Source organism: Ovis canadensis, chromosome 17 (genome assembly GCF_042477335.2).
Source record: "Ovis canadensis isolate MfBH-ARS-UI-01 breed Bighorn chromosome 17, ARS-UI_OviCan_v2, whole genome shotgun sequence".
Taxonomy (NCBI): Eukaryota; Metazoa; Chordata; class Mammalia; order Artiodactyla; family Bovidae; genus Ovis; species Ovis canadensis.
The window spans coordinates 56,154,336-56,160,335 of NC_091261.1; positions in this window are offsets into that span (position 1 = coordinate 56,154,336).

A 6,000-nucleotide genomic window follows, 5' to 3' on the forward strand; every position below is an offset into this window, starting at 1 on the left:
GTGGAATCAAGACAATATTCCTTCACGAAGGGGAAAAGATGACTGTTTAGACGTTCTGTAATAACCAAGTGTATAAACAAATACCATAATGATCTGAGAATCACACTGTGCTGAGAGCATCGCTTATTTCCCTTCCTGCTCCAAGGAGAACACCCCTCAGCTGGTAACTGGCTGCTGAGACGACCTCTGTGGTCCCTGCCTGAGAATTTACAAGGTCACTGTCACAAGCTGCTCGTCCACCTTGTGGTATAGATGGGGTCAGCGTGGAAGTGTTTTGCTGCTCTCAGAGTGACCTGCTAAGTGTCCATTAAATAGCATTAGCTCTCTCTGCATCACTTGCCTTGGAGTAATTTTAATAATGTGCTAAGTAGATAAAACAAGTGGAGATATGAGCTACTTCCTGCTCCCTCACATCAACTGCCCCCACAGCAGCACTGAAGTCTTAATTAAATCCATAGCTCTGGAATGCACTGAGAATAAAATCCAAACTCCTCCCTGTGGCTGAGTCAGGACACGCCTCCTTCCCCACCTCCCCCTCCTCCTGCTCTCTCCCAGCCACACTAGCCTCCTGTCCCTTAACCCCTGGGTCCCTGGCCTCAGGACCTTTGCACATGCTCTTTCCTCTGCCTGGAGCACACTTTCTGCCAGTGGTCAGCTGGCTCCTCCTCACAGTGCAGGTCTCCCTCAGAAGCCTCAACCAGCCAGGATGGAGACCCTCACCCTACCCCTCCCCAGCCCCCTACAGCATTGACATGTCTTCATTTCTCAGCCCTAACACTGTGGGTTTACCTAATGTCTCCATGTGTTAATTTCCACACTGTCCTTCTATGTGTCCAGGGGTGGGAACCCCAGCACAGAACATTGCCAGGCACCTAGCAGGTGCTGCAACAGATGTTTGTTGAGTGAATGAACATGGGCCTTGTTAAGGTGATGACAGGTTGCGGAGAGGTCAGTTACAAGGTCCAATTCAGACAGCAAGGCGAGCAGAGGAGGAGAGTCCAAGGTCATAGGTTCACAGTTAAACCCAGGAAGACCGTTTCAACTGACATTTACAGCATATCTCAAACAGCAGGATATTAATTATCACACTGTAGCAAACTCAGTTTACCTTTCAGTTCAATTCAGTCCAGTCGCTCAGTCTTTTCCGACTCTTTGCGACCCCATGGACCATAGCACGCCAGGCCTCCCTGTCCATCACTAACTTCCCGGAGGTTGGCTCCAAAATCACTGCAGATGGTGACTGCAGCCATATGCAATTAAAAGACACTTGTTCCTTGGAAGGAAAATTATGACCAACCTAGACAGCATATTAAAAAGCAGAGACATTTCTTTGCCAACAAAAGTCCATCCAGTCAAGGCTATGGTTTTTCCAGTGGTCATGTATAGATGTGAGAGTTAGACTATAAAGAAGGCTGAGTGCCAAAAAATTGATGCTTTTGAACTGTGGTGTTGGAGAAGACTCTTGAGCATCCCTTGGACTGCAAGGAGATCCAACCAGTCCATCCTAAAGGAGATCAATCCTGGATATTCATTGGAAGGACTGATGTTGAAGCTTAAACTCCAATACTTTGGCCACCTGATGCGAAGAGCTGACTCATTGGAAAAGATCCTGATGCTGGGAAAGATTGAGGGCAGGAGGAGAAGGAGATGACAGAGGATGAGATGGTTGGATAGCATCACTGACTCAATGGACATGGGTTTGGGTGGACTCCTGGAGTTGGTGATGGATAGGGAGGCCTGGCGTGCTGCGGTTCATGGGGTTGTAGAGTCGGACACGACTGAGCGACTGACCTGAACTGAACTGAGGTTGGTCATAACATTCCTTCCAAGGAGTAAGCATCTTTTAATTTCATGGCTGCAATCACCATCTACAGTGATTTTGGAGCCCAGAAAAATTAAGTCAGCCATTGTTTCCATTGTTTCCCCATCTATTTGCCATGAAGTGATGGGACCGGATGCCATGATCTTCGTTTTCTGAATGTTGAGCTTTAAGCCAACTTTTTCACTTTCCTCTTTCACTTTCATCAAGAGGCTCTTTAGTTCTTCTCCACTTTCTGCCATTAGGGTGGTGTCATTTACCTTTAGGCAAAGCCAGAAATCAGGCTTTGCATTTTCAGGACAGCTCCTGTGAGAGCAAGTGAAAGCTCCATCCCCCCATCACGTTCCCATTGCTCTGAACTCCACCCCCAGTTCTGAGCTCATGCTTCAGTCCACCTAGAGTCTGAGCATCACACACGGGGCTGCAGGTGGGAATAGGACATCTCAGACACAGAGGTGTGCCTGCCCACCTGGACTCATAAGAACCATTCCTGCTGCATCACGGTTACCACCCCAGAGCTCTGGCGTGAAAACCCTGCAGGAACCACACAGCCTTTCTGGGTTCATGGTTGCTGTCTTTATTTGACTCTCCTTTCTCCTCGAAGCCTCCAGAGCAGCTGTGCAGACTCAGGGGCCCTGCACCTCTGAGCTATCCTGCCTCTGGGGTACACTCAGGGTGCAGGGTGGAGTAGCCTCTGGGCAGGTAAGCATGGCTGGTGCAGGTTTGCCTGTGAAACAGGAAGCCCTGGCCTTAAGAGGGGTGGATGCTCTTCTGTTCTCCATAGTCCCCACCCCTCCCTATGACTCACCTCCAGGCACCTGCACTCCTCACATTTCTGTCTGTGCCCTGAGGATGTTTGGTTCTGATTCTGTAACGCCGAGGACTGTAGCCTTCCAGGCTCCTCTGTTCATGGGATTCCCCAGGCAAGAATACTGCACCTTGCCTTAAATCATTGTAGGGTGCTGCAGGCAGGAGCTGGGTGTGAAGGGCTGTGCTGCTTGGAAGTGAGAGCTCCACACTCTGTGTCATCTGCTGCTGCTGCTGCTGCTAAGTCGGTTCAGTCGTGTCTGACTCTGTGCGACCCCATAGATGGCAGCGCAACAGGCTCCCCCGTCCCTGGGATTCTCCAGACAAGAGCACTGGAGTGGATTGCCGTTTCCTTCTCCAATGCATGAAAGTGAAACGTGAAAGTGAAGTCGCTCAGTCGTGTCTGACGCTACTTCAAATACAACTAAGGAAACAGCGACAAAAACTCAGTCTAATCGTAAAGTACATTAATATCACGGATCATCATCTGCTAGGAACCCCCTTCTCCCAGGGCTGTGAGCCCAGGAGATGGTTTTGGGTAAATTAGAAACAGATCCTTCCTCAGACACATTACTGCCATCTGCTGGAAAACTGTCCCAGTGGGTGGATAACTCCAGCATGACTGTGATATGAGCTGTGCTGTCAGAGTTAAACAGTGCACAACCTTGACAACAGCACGTGGCAGCTCTGCCTCCTTCTTCTTTTCACCGCAAAGCTGACATTGTATATTTATCTAATAAACATCCTTTTTATATACTCCCTAAGGGCTGAAACTCCAGTACTTTGGCCACCTCATGTGAAGAGGTGACTCCTTGGAAAAGACTGAGATTCTGGGTGGACTGGAGGGATTGGGGGCAGGAGGAGAAGGGGACGACCGAGGATGAGATGGCTGGATGGCATCACTGACTCGATGGACGTGAATCTGAGTGAACTCCATTAGTTGGTGATGGACAGGGAGGCCTGGCGTGCTGTAATTCATGGGGTCGCAAAGAGTTGGACATGACTGAGTGACTGAACTGAACTGAACTGAAGGGCTGGAAGAAGTTTGGTTTGTTTATTCAGGATTGTGTTTCCAGTGCATAAAACTAACACAAAGCAGGAACTCAATAAATATGTGTGGAAAAATGAACGTGGGAATGAGTTCTCCTTCCTTCTTCCCCTCTGCACCCTCTGGTGTCAGCAGCAGAGCCGTAAGAAGAGATCACTGAGTTATGCGCTGCCTTGACCAGTCTCAGGGGCCTCGGGCTTGATCCAGCGGAGATGTTCAGAGGAAATGTGGGGCTAATTCCTCTGTTTATAGCAGTTGTATCTGGGCACAGCTGCCAGGGGCTCAGTTATACTGTTATGTGAAGCCAATGAAGATGAGATAAGTTAGGTTATCAGGTAACTCTGAACGACTGCACAGCTGCCGAGGAGCCACTAGTGAAAAGTCAAGCTTTGACAGAAGTTTTTGTAGAATTAAATATTTGCATTGAATATTAAATTCCTGAGCAGTGGAGGCGGGCTGGGAGCAGTGGTGTCTAAGGAGGGAGATCATTTCCTAATTAGATGGAGGGAGGCTGATTCTGTCTTGTGGGATCCTATTCTGATAACTTAACCTCCACCCCATGACCTGGCGACACTGAACCCCCGGAGAAAGCAGCAGTTTATCTTCATTGTTTTAAAGATGATAAAATGCATAAAACTCCCCACTTCTGCTTCTTAGTGAAGGGTCAGTGAGTTCAGCCGTCTGTCTTCTCCTCCCAGGTTTATCCTAAGGTTTTTCACACATGGGTTGGGGCGTGTTAACCCGGCTGTCATCAGCACTCAGACAGTTGTTGAGGGACAGTCACACCCAAATCTGCTTTAGCCCCAGACGTGCTGGTCATGTGACTGCAGCTGCAGGGGCCGGCGGGCTCCAGCTTCCAGTCAGCAGGTCCTGGGGGTTCAGGGGACGTCATTCACTGGTCTCTCTGCTTCAGACACTTTCTCTGTCTCCTGTGAGTCCTATCCAGGGAGCCTGTCCCCACCTGGAGCACAACGTCCACTCCCAGCTCAGGACTTGTGCTCTCTGCTGACCCTCGTTCCCATCGTTCCAGAGCTCGGGGTCCTGCCCCACAAGCCCGACCTGGATGGTGTCTCTCATCCCTGTGACCTGGGCCCTGGGGTTGCTCTGGAGCCTGGCAGCCGGCATGGGGGTACAATGCCACTCCCAGGTCCACCCACCAGATGGGAGGGGAACTGCTTCCAGGGATGGTGGGAATGGGTGGTGCTCACAAAGCAGGAGACGCCAGCACCACCCCAGCCCCAAGGTGAGCAAACAGGGCTCCCAACAGGTGACTGAGCTGCTGGACCACATGGCTGGTAGAAAGCAGAGTCAGGGGGTCCCAGGGCCTTCTATCTTTCTGTCTGTCTGCCTGCAGGGCCCTGTCATCACTCCCCAGGCTGGCTGTTCTCTCTCTTGAGCATCTCTCCTGCTCCCTGAGTTGGAGGTAAGTGGCCACGTGGACATTCTGTGTGTATGTGAAGGGAAATGATGACAGAGACTCAGAAAGAGCTTGATAGTCTGCTCCTCAGAGATGATGGAATGACAAGTGGCCACAGAGCTAAATGGATACCTGGCCCCTGGGTCAGTGCAGAGACCTGCCGACCTGATGTCCTCTGTCCCAGCTGGACTTGTCCCCCTGTCTCCTGGGATGCAAGGCCCCGATGGAGACATCTTTCTGGTAGAGAAATGGCAGCTCCTGATTGACTGCTGTGCAGGCAGAGAGGGAAGTGGAAGGCACAGCAGGGACTCGGAAACAGAAATTCAATAAGGACGCTGATTATAAAGGCGGGAGACAGCTGAGAGTTGGGGGAGGGCACCCTGAGTTTGGCCACAGAGGTAACTACTGCCACAAGAGGGCTGGAGAGTGGTTATTGAGAGGGGTGAGCAGACCAGGAGCTGGGTCTCCATCAAGTCCAGAAGGTTAGGCACAGGCGTCCAGAGTCCCCTCCCTGAGCAGCCACCCAGGATGCTCTTCCTTCCCAGCAGGTCATGCCAGTGCCTGTGACATGGTGTCACCAGGGAGGTTCATCAGAGACTCAGTGCCTAGAGTTGCACTGGGGGCTGGCCCAGTAGCCACCCTCTGCCAGGCATGTCCTCAAATCCCAAACCCGGGAGAGAAGCAGGTGCATAGCATCAACCATGCTGTCTGCACAGTGGTTTAGATGGGGGGACTGGAGTGGGGGAAGAAAATAAAGTCTGTCCCTGCTTCCATTGTTTCCCCATCTATTTGCCATGAAGTGATGGGACCAGATGCCATGATCTTAGCATTTTGAGTGTTGAGTTTTAAGCTAGCTTTTTTTCACTCTTCTCTTTTTCCCTCATCAAGAGGTTCTTTAGTTCCTCTTCA